This window comes from Pleurodeles waltl, chromosome 9, assembly GCF_031143425.1.
Source record: "Pleurodeles waltl isolate 20211129_DDA chromosome 9, aPleWal1.hap1.20221129, whole genome shotgun sequence".
Classification (NCBI taxonomy): Eukaryota; Metazoa; Chordata; class Amphibia; order Caudata; family Salamandridae; genus Pleurodeles; species Pleurodeles waltl.
In genome coordinates this window covers 957,293,040-957,307,307 of record NC_090448.1, presented here as the reverse complement: position 1 = coordinate 957,307,307, position 14,268 = coordinate 957,293,040, and the positions used below count along the sequence as shown (strand labels likewise).

At 40.7% G+C, this 14,268-nt stretch overlaps 1 protein-coding gene across 3 annotated transcripts in view; it reads right to left on the bottom strand.

Annotated features, from left to right (window-relative positions):
* Positions 1-14,268, bottom strand: part of PPP2R5C (protein phosphatase 2 regulatory subunit B'gamma) — a 1,141,542-nt gene that overhangs the window by 839,475 nt on the left and 287,799 nt on the right. The gene's annotated exons all lie outside the window — the stretch shown is intronic.

Genomic DNA, 14,268 nt, shown 5'->3' with positions numbered 1-14,268 from the left:
TCCCTTCCCACCTCTAAAACAAAAAACAAAACAAAAAAAAAATTGCCCTGGTGCCTAGAGGTTTCTGCCCCCCCGGAGGCAGAAAAGGCCTTAAAAAGAAAAAAAAAATTTGCCCCCCCTGGGAGCGACCCTTGCCCAAGGGGTCGCTCCCTTATGTCCTTTTCATTTTTAAAAAGACATCCCTAGAGTCTAGTGGGCGTTTTGACAGCCGGATTGCTTTCAATCCGGCTGCCAAAACGCAGAGAGAGACTTCCCTTTGAAGCCTCCCTCGGCCTCCCCTACGTGATCGGAAGAGAAATGCAAAGCATTTCTCTTCCGATCGCGGGGAGGCTCTGTGACAATCAGCTGACGTCACGGGGGTTGGGGGGGGTCGGGTGGAAGGGGAAGGGCTTTCCCTTCCATCCCTGACTTGGGGGGGGGGGGGGGAACCTCACAGAGGGAGCGCTAGCGCTCCCTCTGGGCTGTGTGCCCAGGACGTAATGGTTACGTCCTGGGCAAAGCAGCACTGTGCTGCAGGGCGTAACCATTACGTCCGCGGCACAGAAGGGGTTAATGGGCACAGCAGCACTCTGAACACGCCACTGAAGATCACACCAGAGTTCTTCAGGAAATTTGACCATAAAGTAAGTCTAATGCTATGGATTGGAGGTGCCACGTGCGTTGCGCTAAATAAGTTCTGGGAAGAGGGGGGGTATGGTAGATACCTTACAGCACTGGATTTCCTTAAGTACTACTGGGCGACAGAGCTACTAGTGCTCAATAACTGGGTATACTCGAACAGTCAGGAACCAGCCTATCAAGTAGACAGGGAGGTCTCGGGTTGCAGAGGACTTGAAACTTTATTGTAGGAAATGAAAACGAAACTTACCAACTCACACCAAGATGAAAGTTAGGATATGGAGGGAGGCCACAAACTATTTGGGATGGGAAGGTAAACTCTCCACATTGACCCCACCATGGGACAGTGACTTACTAAACGAGGTGGGAGGCTTGATAAGTTTCTCGAGATGGGAATTAATAGGAATAGAACATCTGGGCGATATCTTAAGGGGACAAGCCTTAATACAATTTGAAATTCATGGACAGAATATGGGCTGGTCGAGTCTGAGACATACAGCTACCTGCAACTGGGGCACACCCTTCAGAGTCATACAGTGCAGGGTGAGCAACTACCAGAGGCATCGCCTCTGGAGAACCGCCTACTCTCTCAGAGCTCATGACTGACAAGGTAATCTATAGGAAACTGGTCAACAACTCCCCTGATCTGAAGGTGGCTTTGAGAGACGCTTGGATCGGTGACCTAGGCAACACAGACGACGAAGACTGGGTGAAAGTAATTCAGAGCCGCTTGGATCGGTGACCTAGGCAACACAGACGACGAAGACTGGGTGAAAGTAATTCAGAGCCTGCTGGAAATCACGATTTGTGCCAAGTTCAGGCTAGTTTAGCTGAGGATTCTGCAAAGGTCCGATTACTCTAGGACCTTACTCCACAGGATGAGAAGAGCACACACATTATGTCTCTGGGGTGGAACCAGGAGGGTACATTCTTCCACATCCTATGAGAATGTCCAGTGATATCAGAATACTGGCGGAAGGTTACAGAGAGAATGTCCCAAGTTCTGCCTCAAGAGGTTTCCATGGAAGCAAATAGCTCCTCCTGACGAGATCAGGAGGAGAAACTCTGACCTAGTTATCAGAAGATCTGGTTAGTGACGGTAGAAGGGGTTGCCAAGAGCAATGTCGCAAAAGTATGGATCATGGCTGCTCCCCCCAGAGTTGAAAATTGGGATTCTGACCTTGATAGGTGTCAAAGCGCTGAGCAGGTAATGTACCAGAGTAGGGATTGCCACAAAAACATGGGAGAAGGTATTGGGTGAAGCGAGGGAGGGGCCATTGATGTAATTTTGGAGGCTACTAACACGGGATAATGCTGTTGGGGGAATGGGGTGGATCATTACTGTTGAGCGAATATTGGCAAATGCAGTATTGTAAAAGCGCTATAATTGATATGTATTTATGTTGAACCTTGACTATGTCGGCCCTCATTGTTTTGAGAGACACTCGATATGCTAGGTCAATTCCTTATACAAGCTGAATGATGAGCAATGTGTCAATAAAAGAATTACAAAAAAAGTAAAATCTGAAAGAAACAAATCCGTACTAGAGAAACTAATGCCAGAAATCTACACTAAAAGAAGTTATTAAAGAAAATGTACTAGATTCATTTCAACAAAAACATTTTTTTTTAAAACAAAATGTACATTTGCTTGATCCTTTCTTCCATAAATGTGCTTTTGAAATGCTTTAGTATACATATTTTGCATTACAAGAGTTTTGTTCTGGTGGCATATGCTGTAAAGAAAAGACCGGATAACAAATTAGCAAAGTGAATAGGTCTTCTCATTTAACCTAGTGGCTTTGCAAAAATGTTTGTTGAAGAACAGCAGCATTGTTAAAAAAAAAAAAACATTTTAAAAAGGAGAAAAAGGCACACTGATTTGACCACACAGGCATGCACCAAGGGAATAACAAATAGCACATTATTTTTCATTTACTGATCCAAGGTGGCAGTCATCACTTGGATCAGTAAATTACAAAAAAAAAAAAAAAAAAAAAATATGTAAAATTTAATTCTGGTGGCTCAAGAGCACTTTTAGCACCGCGGAGAAGGCTGGCATCAAACTACAGTTGCCAGGACCTCCATAACAAATTTAAAAAGCTAGATAGATAGGGAACAGAAGGAGTTTCGGTACCAACAAAAACAGCAGGTGGTGAAAGGGATGGGAGAAGTAATAGGGTGGGGGCCAAGGCTGCAAATCAGCCACTTGAGGCTGGGCCCAGAGATGGTTTTTAAAATAAAGCCAGTGTATGGAGATGGATATAGGAGTAACACGGAGCATTTTAGAGAGAAGCAGCACACGAGGGATGAGCACTAGCCATTATGTGCATGCTTGTGAAGTGATGAAAGAAAAAAGGAAAAAAAAAAAATGTTCTCTGAATTAAGGAAGTTAAAGAATACAAGTCAGCCAATCAAAAGGACAGTGATGCTATGCGCCAATGAAAAAACAAAAATAAACAAGAAAAGCCATTTAATGAGACCAATCAAATGAGTGACAAAAAGCCAAGCAATGGCAATCACTGGGCGAGCTCCGAGCCCACAGTAGTTTCTGGTATGGTCCACAAGATGCTTTCACCTAAAGTAAGCTAATATCTGCCTGGTAGGCAATACTTAAACAAGCATTTGCAAAGCCAATAGGCCTCACCTATGCAAGAGCTATTGGCTCAATATTTTTTAGCCATGTTGTACACCAGTATGGCTCCCATTCAGTATAGCTTAAAGTCAGTGCCGTAAAGTGGAGTGTTATGAAGTGGCGTAGAGTGTTGTAGAGTTGAATGGAGTGAAGTGGAATGGCATGGTTTGGAATGTCGTGGTAGAGTAGAGTGGAGCAACAGAGCAGAGGGGGGCGAGGCATAGAGCAGGGCGGCCCAGAGTGGAGTGGCATAAAGTGTCAAAATGGAGTGCGTGGAGTGGCAGAGTGGAGCAGTGTGGCACAGAACATAGTGGAGTATAGAGGCACAGAGTGGTTTAGAGGGAGTTGCGTAGGGTATCGTAGAGTGGAGCAGTGTCGTACAGTAAAGTGGAGCAGAGTGTTGTAGAGTAAAGTGGCATACACTGGAGTAGTGTGTTAGAGTGGAGTACAGTTTAAAGGAGTAGAGAGAGTGGAGTATCACAAGGATAGTGTCAAAGTGGAGTGTTGTAGAGTGGAGTACAGTGGAATTAAGTGAAGTAGTGAAAAAGTACAGTGGTGCAGAGTAGATTGGCGTAGAGTGTATTGGTTTTAAGTAAAGTGGTGTAGTCCACTGGCATAGAGTGGTGAAGAGTAGATTGCATTGGCGTAGAGTGCAATGGTGGGGAGTGGAGAGGTGGGGAGTGGAGAGGTGTAGAATGGAGTGGCAGACAGTAGAGTAGAGTACAGAGGCACAGAGTGCAGTGATGTAGATTGTTTCAGAGTAGAAGGAGGTGCTGTAGAGTGGAGTGGTGCAGGATAGAGCGCAGAGGTGTACAGTGGCAGAGGTGTAGAATGCCAGAGTAGAGTGGTTTGGTATACAGTGCAGTGATGTAGAACAGATTGGAATGATGCAGAGCAGTGTCGTAGAGTGTAATGGGGTAAATGGCATTGGTGCAGAGTACAGTAGAGTTGAGTGGTACAGAGTAGAGTGCAGTGTCAAAGAGTGCAGTCTTGCAGAGTAGTGTCAGAGTGCAGTGGGAAAGAGTGCACTGGCATACAGTAGAGTTGTGCAGAGTACAGTGGTTTATAGTAGAATGACGACAAAGGCACTGGCGTAGAGTGGTGTATAGTAGAGAGGTGCAGAGTTAAGTGGCATACAGTGCAGTGTCAAAGTGCAGGGGTGAACAGCGGATTAGTGTGGGTTAGAGAGGATTAGCGTTGAGTGTAATGACAGTGCAACTGACTGATCACTGGCACAGAATGCAGTGAGTGGTGTGGACAGTGGCACAGAGTAGTGTCACAGCACAGAGTTCAGCAGCACAGTGTCAGAGTGCAATGGTGTACAGAAGAGTGTATTGGTGTAGACTACAGTGGCGCAGAGTGTCGTAGAGTACAGTAACATACAGTGCAGCAGTGTAGAGTGGCATAGAGTGGTATTATATAGATTTTCAGAGTAGTGTAAAGTGTCGTAGAGTACAGTGGCATAGAGTAGTTTTGTACAGTGCAATGTTCTGGACTGCAGTGGTGCAGAGTAGATCAGAGTGGTTTAGAGTGGACTGGCATGGAGTGTAAAGTAGTGTGGAGTAAAGCATAATGGCACAGACTATAGTGGGGTAAAAAGGCACTGAGTTTAGTGGTGTGGAGCAGAGTTGAGTGCAGTGATGCAGAGTGAAGTGGCATAGTGTGGAGTTGTGCAAAGTAGAGGGCAGTGTCGTAGAGTGGGGCAGAGTGGAGTAGACTAAGGCGGAGTATACATGGTGTGGTAGCGCACTGCCATGACAACACATCTTCAATTGACATGACCATCAATTTTGCACAAACATCCCGTTTTACTGATAAAAGTACACAGCGCACAAACGATAATGTGTGGAAATGGCATCACCTATTATACTGATTTGTTTTGATTGTATTGAAATATTGGTTTCCACCACACTTCAGAATGACCAAAATATGTGCTTCGTTTGTGCTTTCCATATTCTGAAATACCTGCACAGTCCATTAACAGACATTTACATCTTGTTTTGAGCTAAAAAACAAAACATACTGCACACCGTGAGTAGCCAGCAACATAAATGATCTCTCTTTGAAGTCAGAGAAAGAAAAAGTAAACACCAAGCTCCCTGCAAGACAGAGTCTGACATCTGACCTGCCTTTTAACGCACAGTAAATGTGGCAAGATGAGACAAAGATTTAAAGATCTGTTAACAAAAATTCAGTACTGGTGGAATAGTACAGTATATAGGGTTTGGGCAAGGCATGGGAAGGAACATACTCTAGTTGGACATCCTAAAACAAAGCCAGCGAATAGGAAGCAAGCTAATTTGAGTTAGAAACCACAAAGCCAATGGTAAGCAATGGGAGGAATGCATTCTCAGGTAAGCTTTTCAAATGCCCCCAAGATGTAATTAGTAAACCAGACAGCCGCACTGTCTGGTAGGCTTTGATCTAATAATGGGGGAAAACATACACTTAGCCATAATCAGGTACTGATAATCAAGTAATCTTTTTATTCAAACACTGCCACAAAAACACAAGGAAACTAGCTAGAAACTCTTTCAGTCTTGTAGAAGGCTCCTAAGGCATCATAATACATGTAATACAATGTGTTTGCCCAGTGAGTTCTAATGAGGATCCTTAACCCCTAGCTCCTGTGTCTCAACCGCCCATCAGTGAGATCAGCGCTCATCCATCACATTTGTTTTCTCCACCAGAGCAGAGATAGCAGGTGGGGCCACTCCCTACTCCCATGGGCCAAAAAGGCCACAACAGCCTCCCCAGCTTTCAGGGAGGCCTTGCTTGAAAGAGGAGAGTCTCCCATTTCAAAGGAGGCCTTCCTGAAATAAAAGTGAAGCAATAAAATATATATATATATATATATATATATATATATATATATATATATATTTCCCTGGTGGGCCATGACCTAACCCCAAGGAAACCACACACATATACAAAAGTGATTTGTGTGTGTATATATAGACAGAGAGGGAGACACTCCCTATATATATTTATATATATACACACACACATATATACATACACACATATATATATATATATATATATATATATACATACATACACACACACACACACATATATATATATATATATATACACACACACACACACAATTTTTACAATGCTAATAGCTTGAGCTAACATGAGATCCATTGCATTGCAAACGCTTGTTTCTTTTTTACTTTATTATTTTTATTGAAAACGTTGTGCAAGAACAAACCTCATGTACCAAGAACTGATAACAAGATTAAGTCTTAGGAATTAGTTACACATACCAAACAATAGATTACAGCATACAACAAGTAGATAATACTTATTTTGCAGCTGAAAGAACACTTGAGGAATGGTTTATGTCCATAATAATCACATTCAGGTGAAACTTTTCATTAATGTGCCCTTGTGAACATGTGTAAACGTTACTTTTTAATATCATAAAAGCATGCACGAGCGTGAAAGAGGATAAGAGAAATGTTACGTTTTTCCTTCAACTGAGTAATATTCGAACAAAATTCTTAGAATAAAAACTGACAAATACCCTGATATAAACATGAATATTATAAGCGCATAGAGTAAGAAGGCTAAAGAGAAAATAATACAAGTTCTGATGAATAAATGGAAATTACTAAAAACAGCAATTTAAAATTAAACCATATATTATCTTGTCTATTAATTTTTACTCACATCTTACAAGAGTACAAGACAATATTTTAATGTAAAATCATGCCCCCGGCGATAAAACGTTAGTTTCACACGACCTACATGGCTAATTCAGATGTAGCAAAGTGCTGCAAACTCAACAGCACTTTACCCATTCCACACCTACATACACCTTACAACCACTGGGGTGAAATCGGCAATAACGACTCACCCTCACGGACACCAACTCTGAATCCGAACCATCTATTGAGATATCAGTCCTAGCCTTGAAAACAGTATCTAGGTCGAGCAATGGACAGCCAACTAATAAATTACCCAGCTAATTGGAGAAGTTGTGTGCCACACCCATTCATCCACATAAGAAACAAAGGATTTATATAATTTTATCTTCTGCATTAAACAACACAAACCAGTACTAAACTAAACATTTAGCAACTCTTTAGAAAATATTAACATCAAAATACTAACAAATACCTAATTATGGGTTTAACAGTATGAAACGATGCTCCGGTCAAGTAAGCAGTAAAATGACACAGTGATGGTAGAAGGTTCTATGCAAATACTAATAACCTAAGCATGTTCTTGGGTTTCCACTGATCATACAAAATAATTTGTCAAAAAGGAAATCTCAATTCGGGTAAATTGGCTTAAGCACACGGCTAATGCGTAATATTTAAAAGTAACAGTGAGATTTTTTTAAAGGAGAATAGTAGGACCACATGGCATGTAGCAATGACATATTTAAAACAAGAATGGCTATTTCCTAAATTACACGTATTGATGCATATGTCTGAGCTGGACGATCTGATGGATATCGTAGCACGTGCTATTATAGTACGCTGCCCAAAAATGTGAACTACTTCGCAACAAAGTACCCGTTACCAAAATGATCTTTAAAATACAAAGTAGGGAGCCAATATATTTTATAATCTTGATTTATTTACATTATCTTTCCTTTAGAACATGTTTCATATTATTACCAGTATAAATGCTTTAATCGTAAATGAAATCTTTCTGAAAAGATATTCCATACCTCAGATTTTAAGATGATTGACATATATGCACACAAGGCCTCTTCAGATTGCAGAAAGTGCATTATGCAATTAATGTTGCAGAGGTATACACTGATGGGCTAAGTGCATAAAAAGTGCATACATGTGATTGAAAAGGGAGGACAGCATGGTAACTGGTGAATGAGCTATAATGCATGGTTAAAACTGTCTTTAGCACCCGCCTTTAGTACGAAAGAAGTACAACTACCACAATAGTGAATACTTGCACTATACCTGCCACTCTCACAGCTCTCAAGATGGGAAAGTTTAAGGAGAGAAAATTCCAAACTTTCGGGTAGCAAATCCAAAAGTATCATTAAAATGATGAAATTAGTTAGCTGCTATTTCATAATCAAGACATTAAGAGTGAGCACTTGAGCAGGGTTCTGCAAAGTCTGTCCTGGAGAGCCGGGTCCATACTAGGTTTTTAGCATATCCACATTTATTTAGAATAAAGATGTTTCAGAAATCTACATTTTTCTAAATGTGGCTATGCTAGAAATCTGGCATAAATCTGGCATAGACCTGGCTCTCCAGGACCGTCTTTGCAGAACCCTGCACTAGAGGCATGAGGCCGCATGTTCACGATATGGACAGCAGGATAAAATGTATGTATTCATTCCACAGTCCAACAAGCATTTGCAATGCAACAGGTCTCGCGTTTTCTCGAGTTAGAGCTGTTGATGTTGTAAATTCCTAACTGGACTTTTCTTGACACTTAAATTGAAAATAAAAAGTATAACAGTTGACATAAGCGAGCCGATTCAAAGAGCCAAGACCGCCATGAGCATGAGCGCGAAGGAGACGCACAAAAGGAAAAAGATGTTTGCTCGTAGTCAAACGCATCAGCAAATGTGCAATTATCCATGTAACAGGGTCGATGTCCAAGGCGGTAACCAAACAAGGAGGGACAAACGTAAAGCATTTGTCAATGATAAAGGATTTTTGAAAGGCAAGTCCACGAACGAGTGAGAATGATGGGCGTTTGGTGGGCGCGATTAAAACAAATAGATTACAACGTCAACGTGCGCTCGACCTAAAAACTCCTCAGGTTAAATTCAAGGCACTGACATGGGAAACTCCAGCAGCACTGTGTACCAAGCCACCACACAGCCTAAGCTATTGTCCAGAATCTAGTCTGTATAAGTAATCTCACTTGAAGCATGCCAGAGGGTCATGGGGCACTAGAAAGAACAACTTTGGACTCCTAAAACACTAGCCTTCCTAAACATATTTGCTGAGTGTTTACATGAACAACTCGTCCATGCTGCGCCATAAAAGTTAAAAGCAACATCCAAACCTATCTTAAAAAAAAAAAAAACACTTCACTGCCTGTCCAGTGAAGCACAGAATTACATCCTAAATCTTCTGCTAGAATGATCATGTATTTTACAGCAAATGTCAAAACACACTAGCTGAAAAGAATGACTACTGTGCACCAACCAGCAACTTTAGATCAAGTAACACTATGCCAAACTGCCATATAAAGTAAATGTGGCAAAATAACAAGATAGCCCTACTGGATTATAGGGCCACAGGCTATGAACGCTTCCTGTGACAATGCTGCAGGGCCTAGCCAATCCATCTGCTCTTTGAACAAATCCATTTTCATTAATTATTCTAACACTCACTGTATCTAGATGGACAAAGTGTTCCAAAGGGGCACCCAGGCAAGCTTTTGGGCATTACATAAAGTAATGCATAGTGTATTCTGATTTCTCCATTAAAACACAGCTGTAAAAAAAAAAAAAACTCCAATACTCATGTTTTACAAGATGAAACCATGCTATATCAACTATAAAGCAACATGTTACCAAATAAAACAAGCCAAATCATCTTTAACAAAAACATTTTAGGAGTTTACAAATTGGTAGCGCTTTTGGCGAGGTTGCCTACGACTTACACTACTTCCACACACTCTCCTTCACATAAACGTAAGAAAACCTCCCATCTGTTGATAGTCATCATCTTCAACACATAAGAAGCTTAAATTATCACCTTCTAATTTCTCAACAGAGGGCGCAAAAGGAAAAAGGTCATCATGTCTTCGACAATACACATTTACATAAAAGCAGAGCAGAGCAAGAATCTTGTCCATCCCAATTTGCAAATCTAGATTTCAAAGGAACCATACCCTTCCTAAACTTGCCCACCATACCTCTTAAAACTGTGCGCAAGCACAAGCCTAATAAACAAGCCTCTTAAAAAGGAAATGTGTGCACACTAGAAGAGAACCAACAGGCGAATAATGCTTTAGTATCCAAGATCAGTGACTGAATATGTTATTTATTTATGTACAAGCTTAATCTGCATCATTAAGTCCTGACATGAAGCAATAACGGGGCCCTGGAGCATACTTTCACACATTACCGCACAAACTCAACATTCTGGAAACAAATGCTAGCTAGGTATAGGATTCTAAACCCTCTTAACACCAACAACTGATGGATTCCATTTTAAATATTAGGATTACTTTCTTTAATCTGCTGACACTTCGTCATAATGAAAGGGTGGGGGGAGGGAGGGGAAGGTCACCAAATTCCAAGCACTGAAGAATATGATCATCGACTCAACTTTTAAGCCAGGATATGGATATTTTTTTTTTTAAATAGAGGCTGTCAGACTTTCATCGTTTACAGCGAAAGGGTCACAGTTGCAATCCCACACCCATAAAGAAAAACATACTGCTGGGCTCTCACACACCTGAACACTTGTCTAGAACACACCTGTGCTTTTGGAATAAAAGCAGATAATTCCACTTAAATTTTGGGGAACCCTCTTACACAATCTTGCTTTATCTATACCATTTTCCAACCGTCTGGAAAACACTTCTACATCATTTTGGTCTTTGGGGGTAAATTTTAGCTGCAGTGCCCCAAACTTTGTGTAGTCCTCCAGAGGATTGGTAAGTGATTGCGGTGTAATCCACATAAAAAAGGGGAACAAAAATCTTCTGCAAGATCTAAAAAGGTGGCATAAAATCACCTCCCTCTCCCCCTATTTTTCTATCAGTGTTTTATAGCTAAGTATCAATCCAGGGTAGAAAACCCACTTCTAAGACCTGCCTGATTTGTGGAAATATTGTCAATGGCTCACTCTTTGACTTAGTGGATAACTAACTACTAGTAAACAACTTACTTAAAATGTCAAGACGCATGATTAGTGTTTTTGATTTAGATTCAGAGGACTCATTTTTTTTTGTTAAGGGACAATAATCTCTTCCTTCTAGGGGGCACAGCAATTGTCATTACTCAGGTTAGGTTACTATCTTGTCCTACCACTGGGGCAAAAAACGTACAGATACTTGAACCTAAAACGAGGTTGGAACACTTACATGGAGTTCATGCAACTCAAAAGGTTCTCCCTAGTTGCGTGCAGGTGCTCTCAGTCACTTATCAAAAAAATATGTTCATGTATGTATCCTATCAAGCTTCGGGCACCACCACAAGATCCAATGCAACTCCTTAATGACAAGTCACACGAGCCATCATTTTCCAAAAACCTTCCACATCCCTTCTGTTTACAATATCTAACAGTGTATTCCACTTCTGCAAGATACACTTTAGTTTCTTGGCATTAAAAGTGTTTACTTAGCCTTTTAAGTCTAGCTTAACCGCACAGCAGTACACAGGACCTACTGTTACTAATTAAAATGCATTGTAGACCTTTGTGAATTACTCTCACCCCACACATAATGTACCTATTTGGTGTCTCATTCCGCATCCAGCGAACAGCTTAGTTTGCCATCCACAAGCATTTAATTCTTGGTCTTGTAAAAACACTGTATACAGAAATTAATTGTTTACTGCTTTATTCTTTTATCACTGCTATGAGATGTGTTTACTGTTTTAGTCAGGACTCAAAAAAAGGCAAAACAATGCTTTTCAAAAGTGAGTGGTTTCCTGTCAGGTTACACTCACAGCTGCCAATTTAAACTCATTTTTAGTGCTAACATTCCCTATATTGTAATCACTTTGTATTCGGAGGGCCACTTCTCCCATGGGCCTTACTCTCGATCTGAATTGTTTTTAGCAACTTTTCTTCAAAAACGTCTAGCCTTTGCCAAAGCTGAACCTCGAGGTCGGTATGTGTAACAAACCACGAGAAAAACACCTCAATAACAAAAATACCAACTCAAGATGCTCAGTTAGACCACTCTTATCAGGTCGTAATATCAAGTCAGTCGCAAATGCCTCTGGACTATTTACACAGTCTCCTAAAGCATGCTTTGTCACCAAGTATTAGTGTGTAGTACATTTATATGTATGTTATGCGGCATTATATTAAAAGGCCTTTTATAAAATGCCTCAAACACAAGCATCCTCAGTAAATGCACGCGCAGTCAGTGAGACTAAAAGTAAGTATACTGTGGTACGCCTCAACAAAGCGCATGCAAAGTGCTGAAGCTCATTCAGTTACTGTCATTTCTGCCCACGCTCTCCAAATGGACTGTCAATTTCATTTGACAGCAGTCGAACTAAAGTGCACTGAGCAACTGCCTTTATAGGTCACCTAGCAGCCACCAGACCGTAATGACATTCGAGCACATGCCATCGACCCACATTTGAACAGTCACCACAAAGGAAAAATGTTTCTAAAATGGTATGCCATTCTGTTGTGCTGGCTTCCAATTTGACCAGACAAAAAAGGCTGACTGAAGAATGAGCTAATAGCATACTCTAATTATTTTAACCGGGTATAACCTGCTTCCCTTTAGACACATCAAATGAAATCACTGCAAGCATTACCTACTTCTAACAAAAGACAAGCATTCATACCGCCAACTTCCAGCCTAATTGATCTTTCCATGTGCTGTTATTTGTTGTATACATAACGGCACTGTCAAATGGTAAATGAATAGGCAGGAAAAGAACAATTTACAAAAAAAACAGATTCACCTGCATACCACTGGTAAATTAAATAAACTACCCATTCATTAACCCAATCTGCCCTTTATTAAACACTGACCACACCCTATATTTACAGTTACAGGTCCATACGACGCTACACTGAGAAAGTGAAGGAAGAAGCCCGTTTCACACCGTTTGCACAACCCGCAAAAAAGAACAAAAAAAAAAAAATAACACGTTATTGGTATCTCACAAGAAACGTTTTGCAGCGTAATGCTGCGTGCAGCTGCCCCGTTGCCTCCGGGTTGATTGTTATCCAAAAAGAAACCAACTGACACGATGGGGAAAAAAGCATTCCCCAGGGAGTATGCAGCCTTAAAATCGAGTACAAAGTTACACAGATTTAGGGCACCGATGGTGTAGAGAAGAAAAGTCTAGTTAGAAGGCAAAGCATTTGAGACTGAATGTTGACTTGTGCATGTTGTTTTTGAGAAGGTGAGTGGGTGGAGCAGAAATGGGTGGAGCCGAGAATTTTACAGTGTGCCGTTCCACTTTACATATAAATAGATTACTTCCCTCTAAATATCATATGGTCTGCAGGCAGTTACACACTATGCGATGAATACAACCGAATTAATTGGATAGGATTGCTACTACAAATAGCGATATCATTAGCATTTATTTATTCGAAATACTTTGCTCACAATATGTGGTTTTCATATATCAGAGTACGAGAAACAAGCAAGATGTTTTAAAAAAGCAAGGAAACATGCGGCGACTAGCGTTTGGTAACTTCTTTTCACGGGTACAACTGTTGTGAAAGGTCCCTACTTAAAATATATTATCAGCCCATAAACTATTTTCTGTTCTCCTTAGTGTCTGTCCGTTTGAGTTGTTACTCCTATTTTACACAACAAAGACAGAATGTCTTTCGGGGTCTAATTCGAGTAAATTATCATAAAAAAAAAAAAAAAAAATCAATGAGATGCAAGTAATTTTTTTTTCTTTCCCCAGAGATGTTTATGGTACTCCTGCTTACCACCAATGTTAAACAGCAATAGCCAGATAAATGTTTACCAAACATGCTAAGTTTAGTGATATTAGGGTCGGAAATTAATCGGTGTGACCCCCTCCCCAAAATGTTCACTCCCGCTAACATTATGATTTTAAAATAATTCTGAGCAACGAAATTGCAAAATCTACCGTACACGAGTCTTTTATAAGGACCCCTCTACCAATTCCAAATAACATATCAGTCCTAACAGTGACCCAAACAACGCGCTTAGTGCTTCACATAGGGGAGTTTTTGACTCTCAGTTTCATGCTTTACGACAGAGACCTCATTTCCCCCAACAGCGGCATTTTAGAATAGTTCTTTTAAACACAGTGACGATATCTGCCCGACAGTTCTTTTCTCGCACGATTCTTTCTTTGGAAATGACGATTTTTTAAAAAG